This window comes from Pseudonaja textilis, chromosome 10 (assembly GCF_049901715.1).
Source record: "Pseudonaja textilis isolate UNSWEBS1 chromosome 10, rPseTex1.2, whole genome shotgun sequence".
Taxonomy (NCBI): Eukaryota; Metazoa; Chordata; class Lepidosauria; order Squamata; family Elapidae; genus Pseudonaja; species Pseudonaja textilis.
Genome location: NC_141999.1, coordinates 760,550 through 772,150, shown reverse-complemented (window position 1 = coordinate 772,150; position 11,601 = coordinate 760,550). Strand labels below are relative to the sequence as shown.

The window sequence follows — 11,601 nt, the reverse complement described above, 5'->3', positions numbered from 1 at the left end:
AAGACTTTATAAAAGTTCTTGTCCCTTTACGAAGAGTTGTGCACTGCTTTATGTTGGAAATCTCAGGCTTTTTTCTAGGAGATGCTTAGCTCTTAACCCTCCACACCCTCTCTGGAAAGTTGATCTCCTTCCTCCCTGTCCACAAGTGTTACTTATAAGAATAAGTGCTACTTATTCTTTTCCTGCCTGCCTTCTTGGCCTTCGGTTACCTGGAGACTGCAGGGCTTTCATTTCATTTCATTTTCAACATAATTTGTTTCTGGCTGCTACCGATAGGAGGGGTGCCTAGCATTGAAGGGAAGTCCCTTTGCACATGCTCAGAGATGGGAGAGCTTAAGTGCCTGCATCTTTAATTGCTCAGATACACATAAATGTAAAAGCAAATCTTTACATTTAGGCAGGGAAAATCAAAGGTAGAAGTACAGATTAGGCGGGACCTGGCTCAAAAACAGTAACTGTGAGTGGGACCCTGGAGTCCTAGTGGACGATCCCTTGAATATGAGCCAGCCGTGTGCAGCAGCAGCAGCAGCCGCCAAAATCTAATACAATCCTATAAACAGAGGCATAGAATCAAGATCGTGTGAAGTATTAGTGCCGCTTTATGTGTGCCCCCCCCCAGTAAGGCCACACCTGGAATACTGCAAACAATTTTGGTCACCATACTACAAAAAGTATATTGAGACCTTGGAAAAAGTTGAGAGAAGAGCAGCTAACATGATCAAAGGCCTGGAGACTAAACTATATGAAGAATGGTTGCAGGATTTGGGTTTGGCTAGTCTAAAGAAGAGAAGGATGACCTGATAGCAGCATTCCAGTATTTGAGGGGCTGCCACAAAGAAGAAGAGGGGCTCAAATCATTCTCCAAAGCCCCAGAGGGCAGGACAGGAAGCCATGGGTGGAAACTCATCCAAGAGAGGAGCAACCTGGGATTAAGGAGAAACTTCCTCACAGGGAGGACAATGAACCAGTGGAACAGAAGTTGCCTTCAGACGCTGTGGGTAGTTCATCCCGGGAGGCTGTTAAGAAGAGACTGGACAGTCGCTGGTCTGAGGCGGATCTCCTGCTTGAGCAGGGTTAGGCTAGAAGACCTCCAAGCTCTACTCCTATTCTACTCGCAGGCTGATAATAACAGAACAACAGAGTTGAAAGGGACTTGGGAGGTCAAGGAGGAGACCCAACACTATTTCAGATAAGTTGATTGATTGTTCAGTATCTTTTTAAAACCCTCCAGTGATGGAGCACCCACAACTTCTGGAGGGAAACCATTCCACAGATTGTTCTGTCAGGAAATTTCTCCTTAATTTTAAATTCTCTCCTTGATTAGATTCCACCCATTGCTTCTTGCCTTGCCTTTGGAGGCTTTGGTTGCCCCCCCACACACTTTTTTGTGGGAGCCCTTACACGTTGGAAGACTGCTATCCTGCCTCCCTGGTCCTTCTTTCCATTAGACTAGAGACATACCCAGTTCTTCATCTCTTTTAGCCTCCAGCCCGCTACTCATCTTTGTTGCTCTTCTCTGCACTCTTTTGTCCAGAGTCACAACATCTGTTTTACATCGTAGTTACCGAAACTGGGTGCAAATATTCCAAGTGTGGCCTTACCAAGGCATTCTGTAGTAGTATTAACACCCCACGTGATCTTGATTCTACCCCGTTGATGCTGCCCAGGATTGCTTTGGCTTTTGGGGCAGCTGGCTCATATTTAAGGGCTTGTCCACGCCGACTCCAAGGTCTCCCTCGCAGTTGCTGCCATTGAGCCACCCTTCCACACTTGTACATGGGGCTTTTCTTTTCCAGCGGCAGAAGGCGCGCACCAAGACGCCAACTCCGCTGGTTTCCACGGGACACGAGCAGAGATTGCGGCGCGGCTGCAAAGTGGACGGGACTGGATTACCTTTGGGAGCACCGGCGTCTCTCTGAATTCCTCCCTCCTCGGGGCGGCTGGCCCGGCAGGCAAGGGTTAATCTGCCCGGCTTCCCCGCACCGCAGACGTCAGCAGGGCTGGAGCAGAAGGGGAGGGGGCGCCTGGGGGTCGGGGGGGGGACATGTGATGCGCCGAGCCCGCGCGAAGCCCCAGCCCCAGCCCCGCGCCCTCCCGGAGCCCAGCCCGCCGCCGCGCCCCCGCGCTCTCCGCCGGCCCCCCTGCGAGCGAGGAGGAACAGCCGCCGCCGCCCCGCCGTCCGACCCCCGCCGTGGCCTCGTCCACGACCTCCGTGCAAAGGTGGGCAGCTCGCCCCTCGGCCGGCGATGGGGAGGCGGGCAGGGCGGCGGCGGGATGGATTCTGGGGGCGTTCCGGAGCTGCGGACTCAGTCTGGGCCGAAGCTCTTTCCGCAGAGCGGCGGGGCGGGAGGATGACTTGGGCGCCCCTCACTCGGCTGGGGCCAAGCCCCGGCCGCCTCCTCCCTCCCTCGTTGCCCAAGAGCCCAGCACGCTCAGCTGCCCGCCCCTTCGGGACCAAGCCGAGCCGGGGAGCCTCCTTCGTGGTGGCGTCTGTGAAATGGGCCGCTGCAGAGGCAGGACGTCAGAACCCCCCCGCCACCCAAAGAAGCTCCCAGGAGCGGCTGAGGCTCTCCTTCCAGCGGCCCCCAGGATGAGGGGGGGCAGGCAGGGGCTCCTCCTGGGTCCCACCTAAAACCTCGGCTTTCGAAAGGGGCCGGGAAGGGCCCAACCTCCAGCAGGGCTCCCCCCTCCCCTCCTCTTGGAGGTGGCTCACTTGAGAGGGTCACTTTCGATGCCCTCGAGCCCCAACACCTCTGGGGTGCATGGAGGGACCCATCCCCCACAGTCTGCTGCAGTAATGAAGGGGGGCTTCTTCCCGGGCTCCGAGTGGAAGGCAGCAGGGGCAGGGTGCAGTCCGGAGGCAGGTATACTGGGGTAGCAGCTGGTCCTGCTCTGAGCCAGCCAGGTGTTGCTTGGGCAGGTAGGTGAGGAGCACCTTGCCGGATAGAGGTGCCCTGGGCCCAGGTAGAAATGGCCTTAGCCAATCAGGGTGAGTCTAGGGCGACTGGCGAGGATTCTGTCTGACAAGATCCTTGGAGATCCTGCGAGGGAAACCGAGGGAAACCGCCTCAAGGCAGCTCCATGCAGAGAACTATCAGGAGAAAGAGGAAGCCTCCCCCAAAGCCCTAAGCAGGCTCTGGCCTGGCTTAGCTGCTCACGGGACGGAGACGGATTGAGGCGGAATGAGGCAGAGCAGAGCTTGGCATCTCCTCAGGCTCTTCTTGTGGAGGGGGGGAAGGGGAGAGGGGGATCTCTCTTCCCCGCACCCTTCAGCCTTGCCTGGCGGCCCAGCTCCCCTTGCAAGAGTGCAGGGCGTGCCGGCTGTGCTCCTGCTGACGGGGCCCTGGCTCTGCCCTGGCTGCATGCCTGCAACATCTGGGTGCCCCAGGCTGCCCCCGAGACTGTCCTTGGGACATGGGGAGGGCTGGGCAGGAAAGGCAAAAGGAGGCTTCGCCTGTGGAGCAAGGGTCCCCTTGGCCCCTGCCAGAGGGAGCATCCCCACCGAGGGTGGCCCAGCCTCGGCTGAACCCACCCAGGGAGGGACCCTACGGCCTCTCCGCCCTCAAACTCTCTCAAAAAGCTTTTTGAAATTTGGTTGAGGAATTATTTATTTGCCTCACGTGGGTGCTGTGGAATCCTGGGACAGCTAACAATTTCATCCTGAAGTCGAAACATCCACAAAAAAGAATAAAAAGGAAGAAAATCCACCCCAGATCCACCAAAAATATCACCCAAGCAGGAGTGGTTAGAAAGGGAAGATGGCAGCCGGGATGGCACAACTGATGCCCTGCCCATTTGTTGTGCATGCATGCAGAGATCAGGAGGAGCTTCACTTGTGCCACCACGACTACCCTCTTTTTTTTAAAAAGAAACACCTTTTTTTAAGCACACCCCACAAACACAAATGAGAGTCAAAATAAAAAGCAGGAAATGCCCAAGTCCCCCTCTTGGGAAACCCCGCTTCAATCCGCATCCCTCCTCCCGAACTGGATGGAACAGCTGGGACCTGCCCATCTTGTCAGAGGGTGGAGCTGGCTGAAGGGCACATGGGGGCGTATTAGGGGGGGCAAGGCTGCTTACAGGCCCCACCAGAGAATCCTTGCGGGAAGTGGGGGGCTGGAGGGGATCCTCCCTGCTCAGTCTGGCCAGGCAGGGAGAGGCACAAGGGAGAAGGCATCCTCTGCCCAGATGAGGGCTCAGGAGCGCTCTAGGGCCTCCCCCCCCCCAGTGGGGCCCTGGACTCTGGAGGAGAGAGACAAGGGGGTTTGCCCTTCTCCTGGGTGACATCCTATTGGAGGAGGAGGAGGGGGGGACTTCCTTCCTTAGGTCCTCAAGGACATTTCCCCCCGCCTTCTCTCCCCACGGCTGAAACTATCCAGGGAGGTCTCCTTCATTCTTCCTGGCCCCCGATTCTCAATCATCTTAGCTGCCATTTCCAGAAAATCTCCCAACCAACCTGTCTATTAAGTTGACAACAATCTACTAATGTTGTTTGATTTGATTTGATTTAAAAAAGGAAGTAAAAATAGTCTGGCAAGTTTTATTTTTAATCAATGCACACCCACTTTTTCTGTAATTAGTTTGTTCTTAACAAAGTGTTTTCTTTAGTTTGTAGCACTTTCTTTAGCACTGCTGTCAGGTTGCCTGTTCTTGCCTGAGATTCCCCTTCCTTTCTTTGAAGACGGGGAGAGCCTTCTCTCTTTTTCAGTTCTCTTCCTTCTGGGAAGTTGCTTCTTGTGTCAACCTTATAATATTTCTTTACTCCAATACATCTTCATTCCCCCTTATAACTGGAAGGTTGTCTCTCGCTGGGCCATGCATGTCCTTGTTTCATCCATTCAACCAACTGCTTCCTTTGTCTTATTGCAGACTGCAGCAGCTGCATTCACTCTTCGAGGGTCTCCCCTTTTGCCCCCCTGTTCAACATGGCTTCGTTTGCCTCTCGAAAGCTCAGAGATTATTACTATCTCTGCAAGAGGCCCAGAAGTATTTGGGTTGCAGCAGTGGAGAATATCATCTGCATCCTCCTTTTTTAGGGGTCATTCTTACCAACTCAGGAGCCCCTTTGCTTAATTCTCTTCACTTTGAAAAGTTTCTTCTCTGTTCCTTGTATTTTTTTGGCACAATAAATCTTCCTCCTCCCTTATCAGTTGATGGGGCCACCTGATGTTCTGTGCTTTTTCTTGCAACACAATTTTTCCTGTCATGCACAGATAGTAGAATTGCTGCTGGATTTAATACTTGAGCACGTAAGTGGCACTGCAGAGTCTGGGTGATGCTAGCACAGCACACAGTATGGCTGCTTCTAGGGTGCGTTGTGAGCTTGTGACAAAGGGGACACCAGAGGTTGCATCACAAATCTGAAGACTAGAGGGCTGAACGCAGAAATATGCCTATAAGGGTTGCTTGCTTCACAAGATGGCAGCTGAGGGTCAGTAAGACGATGTTGCTACGCCCATGTTAGGTTGCAGATACCCTTGGGACCTTTGAATTAAGGTGATTAAATGGTGCACAATAGTATCAAAAAAGGGATTGTCATTGAATAATCACTCTGGTCAAATTGAATAAATTGTCCACAATAGTTTCAAAGGGGGTTATCATTGGAGAAACAGTCTGGTCAATATTTGAGAAACTGTGTAAAAAAAAATCAAACTTTGGGAAATTTCTTCTTGACCACCAGATGGGGCTGTAGGCTGATTTACCAAGATGTGGTGTTGCCCGTTAGGAGAGGGGTGGTTGAGTCTCAAAGGTATTTAATCCTTACTCGATGGAAGATAAATTAATCAAACAAGTGCAATAGTTCAAAGGGTTATTTGCAGTCCTTGTTATGCTTAAAATTTTCCTAGCGTAGAAATAAGATGGATAAACTGTATGCTTTGTGAGGGAAAAGAAATTGCTTTGTTCACATAGCTTACTTGCTGGAGCTGTGATTTATAGCACCAATAAAACCGGCCAGAGAAGGTTTTACAGCCTGCATTGTAAATGGCAGGAGGCCTCATGGCAAAGGCTGGCTAAGATAGAGGAAAACACATCCTTTGTCTTTACTTCAGGGCACAAGGTAGTTTGGTAAATTAGTTTTCGTAGAGTTAGCTCAGGGAGCGATGAAATAAAGGAAGCTGCTTGTCTGTCCTTTGAAAGATGGGAAGTTTGCTTTCTCTCTTGTTATTTAAAACAGCAGGAAGAGAAGTTGAGCAGAGAAGAGGGGTGGGTAGATTCAACCGCGTTTGAAAAAAAATGTAGGTAGTAACTGGGGAGAAGCAGGGCAGATGGGTAAAACCTGGCTCCTCCCTTTGTTTTACAAATTGACTCTTCCCAGTTAGGAGTTGTAATTTGAGACACAGCAAATCTTTCGCTGATGAGAAAAGGAGGGGGAATTTGCCCCTTCCTGGCTTGATGCGAAGACAAAAGAATCCTGCCCCAGTAACAAATTTGATAGCCTTTGAAAGCCAGAGCGTAGGATATTTGGAAAGTCTCTTGCACAAAGGGGGAGGGGGGATTCTTGCTCTTCCCTGTAATTCAAACTGAGGCACCGAACTTAGCATTGTTCATTCACTCCTGGCTTCAATATTACGTTGCTTTATCACAAATCCAAAATTAACAAATGTATTCTGATGGGTTAGGATTCATCTTTTACTTTCCTGTCTCGTGCACAGAGGTGGATTTGTAGCTGTGCAGATGCAGATAGATAAATTCCACAAAACACATTTATCAGTACATCAGGTATCTTCATAACTCACATTTGTGACAAAGTTCTTCTATAATGACCAATCCTTTGTATATCAGCCTTGCAGGTAAAAGATGGTTATCTCCTAACCCATCTCGTAGTGGTAGAAAAGCTGCTATCAGTTCATGAGTCCAGGCAAGAATGGAGGGAAACCTCCCTCAACCCCTTGAGGGTCAATTTAGTGACCAATCTGGATTACATCAGGATGTGGCCACGTGACATGAACTACATTTCCCAGGACACCTTTAACTACATTTACCATGATGCATTCCCTTAAGGGAACAGCTCCTAATTCCTAAGTAACTATCCAATTCCCATAGATTGGCTGGGACAGCGCACAACTCGAAGTTTAATTTCAGGCAGGAATCCAGATATGCCTGACAAACATAGTTCATGATTGAAAAGTTGTATTCATTCAAATCTTCATTCTTGCTTCTTCTGGTAACAGCAATATAAATATCTTTTGGTTTAGTTTGTCTTTTTGGCTTCTGCTCACCTGGTACACATCTTAGTAGAGGAAATTGTGATGGCTTCCCTGCCCCATTTCTATTAGCTCACTCAGTTGCTCAAAAACGGCTGACCCATATTTTTGCCTTTTCCTCTGCTGCAGCCACTCAGTCATCCCCAATGGACAATTGGTGGAACATCCCCACCATTATCAGCTCTTCAGGAAACAGTTTTTTCTCCCCAGACAGCACTGCAGATCGTAGTCACTCCTCCCTTCCTCCTGTTGAGCATGGCTGATGAATTCCTGTTAGTGATTTAAAAGCTATCTAGATCCTTTTTATCCAAATAAAACTTCATCAAATGGTATTGAGAACCACCCTTCTTTTGTTATTGTAGGATTTTCTAACAGTTGGACTCCTAGGCACTGGTGGGCTTCAAATAATTTAACAACCGGTTCTCTGCCCAGTTGTTGGGTGGGCATGGCCTAGTCAGCCTCCTGCACCATCCTGGGAATGAAAACCGGGCTATGGAAATAGGCCTGTTTTCCACCTCCCCGGGCCCCACACACCTCTTGCACTTACCTGGGATCCAAAACAGGCCACGTGGGGAATCCTAGGAGGGGAGGGGCAGAGCCAGCCGGTTGTCAGAATTACCGGTTCCCTGAACCGGATGTAAAATTAACATCCGGTTTGTCCGAACTGGCGTGAAGTGGCTGAATCCCACCCCTGTTCCTAGGATGATATTAGGAGGGGGCAAAATGCACTTTTCCTCTAAGTCAGTATTTCTCAACCTTGGCAAGTTGAAGATGTCTGGACTTCAGCTCCCAGAATTCCTCAGCCAGATCTCCAACTTGACCACAGTTGAGAAACACTGCCCTAAATGAAAAATACAAATGAATATTGTCCTGTGGTTCCATGTTTTTTTTTAAAAGGAAAACTAATGCAACAGCAGATTTAATGCTAAAATTAAATGAATACACACAGAATCTGAATTAAAAATCTATTAAAATAATTAGATCATTTTTGAAGAAGTAAATATTTCCCTTGGAAATATTCACTTGAATAAAATAACTTTTATTCCCGAAATGCCCCTTTTTTCATGTTTACTTTCTTTCCTCAGCATGTCACTATCGGTTAACAATGTCCTAAGTGTGATCTGTATCACTTTCAGCTGGCATTCTTGCCAGTACAATCAATTCTTGATAACTCAAGTAAGTTTAATTAGTTCCAGGGTTTTTTGGGGGGAGAATTATTATGTACACCCTGTGGTGAATTTACTGGGTCGTTGGGAATGGGGGCAATTCAGTGTTAAAGAGCATGAAGTAGCAGGTGATTTCACCAGATTCATTAGGATGCACTTCTGGAAAGGCAGCATGTTTCTTAGATGTCCCTGTCAGATGTGTCATCAAATCCTCTCCCTGATTTTCTCATTGCCTGTGAAATGTTAGCTTTAAAGGCTTCACCCAGATATCCTTTCACTTTTGCTTGACATTTGTACTCTTCTATCCTTCATTTCTATGGAGACTCCCAGTCATCCAGGCCGTGGTTGTCCCCAAGCTTCTTGAATGAGAAGCAAAACGTCTTCAAAGAAAAAACAGAAAGTCCAGTTGCCTCTTGAAAAAGCACCTTTGGGGCATCCTTCATTTTCTTCTCGGAGCACCTTCCGTTCTACAAAACTGATGCAACAATTGTCTCTTTCATCCATGCAAAACAAAAAAAAAAAATAACAATCCAGGCCCTCAAATGTCAATCAGAATAGAGCTGGAAGGGACCTTGGAGGTCTTCTAGTCCAACCTCCCCACTCAAGCAGGAGACCCTAGACCATTTCAGACAAGTGGTTGTGCAGACTTTTCTTAAGAAACCTCCAGTGACGAAGCACCTACAACTTCTGGAGGGAAACGGTTCCTCGGGTTAATTGTCCTCCCTTTTAGGAAGTTTCTCCTTAATTCCAAGTTCCATTGCTTCTTGTCCTGCCTTCAGGTGCTTTGGAAAAACAAGTTGACCCCCGCTCTTCTTTGTGTCAGCCTCTCAATACTGTCACCCCAGTTCCTGTTTTCTCTAGACTGGCCCTGCCCAATTCCTGCAACCTTTCTTCATATATTGTTATCTCCAGGCTCTTAATCCTTTTTGTTGTTGTTCTTTGCACTTTTTCTATAGTCTCAACTTCTTAATTGTAATGTGATGACCAAAATTGGATGCAGTTTTCCAGGTGTATTCTTACTAAGGATTTATAAAGTGCTACTAATATCTCATGTCATTTTGATTCTATGCCTCTGTTTCAGAGGTGGTATTCAGCAAGTTCTGACCAATTCTGGAGAACCGGTAGTGGAAATTTTGAGTAGTTTAGAGAATCGACAGATACCACCTCTGACTGGAGATTTTACAGTCTCCTTCCCCTGCTACGTCCATCAACCCACACCCACAGAACCAGTAGTAAAAAAAATTTGAATCCCACCACTGCTCTGTTTGTACAACCAAGGATTGCATTAGCTTTTCAGGCTGCTGCTGCAGCACACTCCGGTTTAAGGGATCGTCCACTAGGACTCCAAGGTCCCTCTCACAGTTACTGTTTTTGAGCCAGGTTTCACCCAGGTGGTCCTCCAGGCTGTTCTTGAGGCCTGTTGATTCTCAGCCTCTTGTTTCCCATCCATTGGGAAACTTCTTCCCATAAATCCCATCTCCCCAGTCCAAATGGATTTGTATCTCCTCCTCCTCCTCCTCCTCCTCCTCCCGGTGTTTCAATGGACACCAGCTTTCCCTGCTCCTCTCCAGCCAGGACAGGCTGCCCAGGGAATGCTGCTGAGTTCCCTCCAGGCCCTGGCAGTGGCCCCATGGCTGCAAGGCAGTAGACCCTGCAATGCTACAAGAGGGGAGGAGGGCCTGTGGCCTGAGCAAGGGATGACAGCTGCTCAGCAGGCCTGGCTGGGCACTAGTGGGGCTGAGAGTGGCCACTGGTCCCCAGCATCCATTTAGAAGTCTTAAGAAAGGGAGAGCTGACAAGGACACTTTTGTACTTGTTTATTAATACAATAGTTTCAGATCCACATGCCTCATTGTCTCATTCAGTTTCGCACACAAGAACCCCTTCCACGGGCATTCTGTAAACATGCTGAGCATCAGGGAGACATCAGACATCCTTGGCTTCCATTGGGTCGGTGCTGAATCCTTACCTGAAGCATCCTGCATACTTTCAAGTACGCGTTGCTTCCATCATCACAACCACCCTGTGTCCTTTATCATCGTGCCTCACTCAACCCCACAGAACTTTCTACAAGTCAAACCTCTTTCCTTAACCATTTCTTTCCCTAAACATTTGGCTCATTCTCTTTCTCACACCTTTCAGTCTGAATGCTGCTAAACCCAGGCAAGCTTAAATGTCCATCAGGAAGTAAAAAATAATAATCCCACTGGTAGCACCACCATGTGATCAGAATCCCCCCCCCCTCCTTTTGTGCGTGCTGTGGACTCTCCTGCTGCAAGTAGGTGCACTTTGCAAAGGAAATCCCTCTCTAATTGGCATTCAGGATTCAAAAGGAATAAATGATAAAGAAGCTAAATTAACAAATAAAAGAAAGGAAGAGAGAGAGAGAAAAGGAGGAGAAGGAAAGGAAGGAAGGAAGGAAGGAAAGAAAAAAAGAAAGGAAAGAAAGGAAAAGGAAAGAAAGGAAAAAGAAAAGAAAGGAAAGAGTAACTAAGAGGAAAGAAAGGATTCATAGATTTTAAGGAAGAGGTTCTAAACTTGTAGGATAGAGTTAATATGCAGGGAAGTAAAGACACAGGTTTCATTGTGAATGAAAAGGCTAAAATATAGGTCAGAAAATGTTGCCTAATGTCATCTCAATTGTGTGTGTGTGTGTGTGTGAAAGTAGGAAATCATGTTTATTAATAGCGTGTGATGTGAAGGGTCATTGTGATAGAGTTGGATAGGAGTTTTTGAGAAAAACAATGTCTCCCTGAATGAATGCAGTCCAGGAGAAAATCGTTCTGCGGCTGCTGCTGTGTGCTGAGGGGAATGAGACAGATGGGAGGGGAGGAGAGTTGGAACAAGTGATCCTGACCGGGCTATTCGGAGACCCAGGAATGAAGGGGAATGGAGTATCGGCTTAGAAAAAAGCCTTTGGTTTCAGAGGGGTGATGAAAGCGCGCCTCTGTTCCTGCATGCACACAGCAAAGAAAGGAACTTAAAGTTAAAAGCATAAGTCACTGTGAAATAGAAAGTTACATACATCATCAACAGATTTTAAATGCAATCCTTAGAAATGTGGGTTCCCTTTTATTTGGGGGGGGGGTCATTTGCATGGGTTTGGTGACAGATGACTGACCTGACCCTCATTCCCTTTAGGACATCTTGAGCACAGAAGGACAAGCAACCTGGCTTCATGCAGCTAAAGTCTATGCTCCTAGCCAGACTTTCGGCACACATTCCTGGGC

The 11,601-nt window shown here is 48.2% G+C and overlaps 1 protein-coding gene across 1 annotated transcript in view; it reads left to right on the top strand.

Moving 5' to 3' along the window:
- The first annotated feature begins 2,143 nt into the window (after positions 1–2,143).
- The window catches only part of LOC113437730 (CYFIP-related Rac1 interactor A-like), a 35,189-nt gene continuing 25,731 nt past the window's right edge, over positions 2,144–11,601 (top strand). Inside the window, exon 1 of the mRNA XM_087939472.1 lies at positions 2,144–2,220. The gene's annotated coding sequence lies outside the window, so the exon portion shown is untranslated. The remainder of the gene's footprint in view (positions 2,221–11,601) is intronic.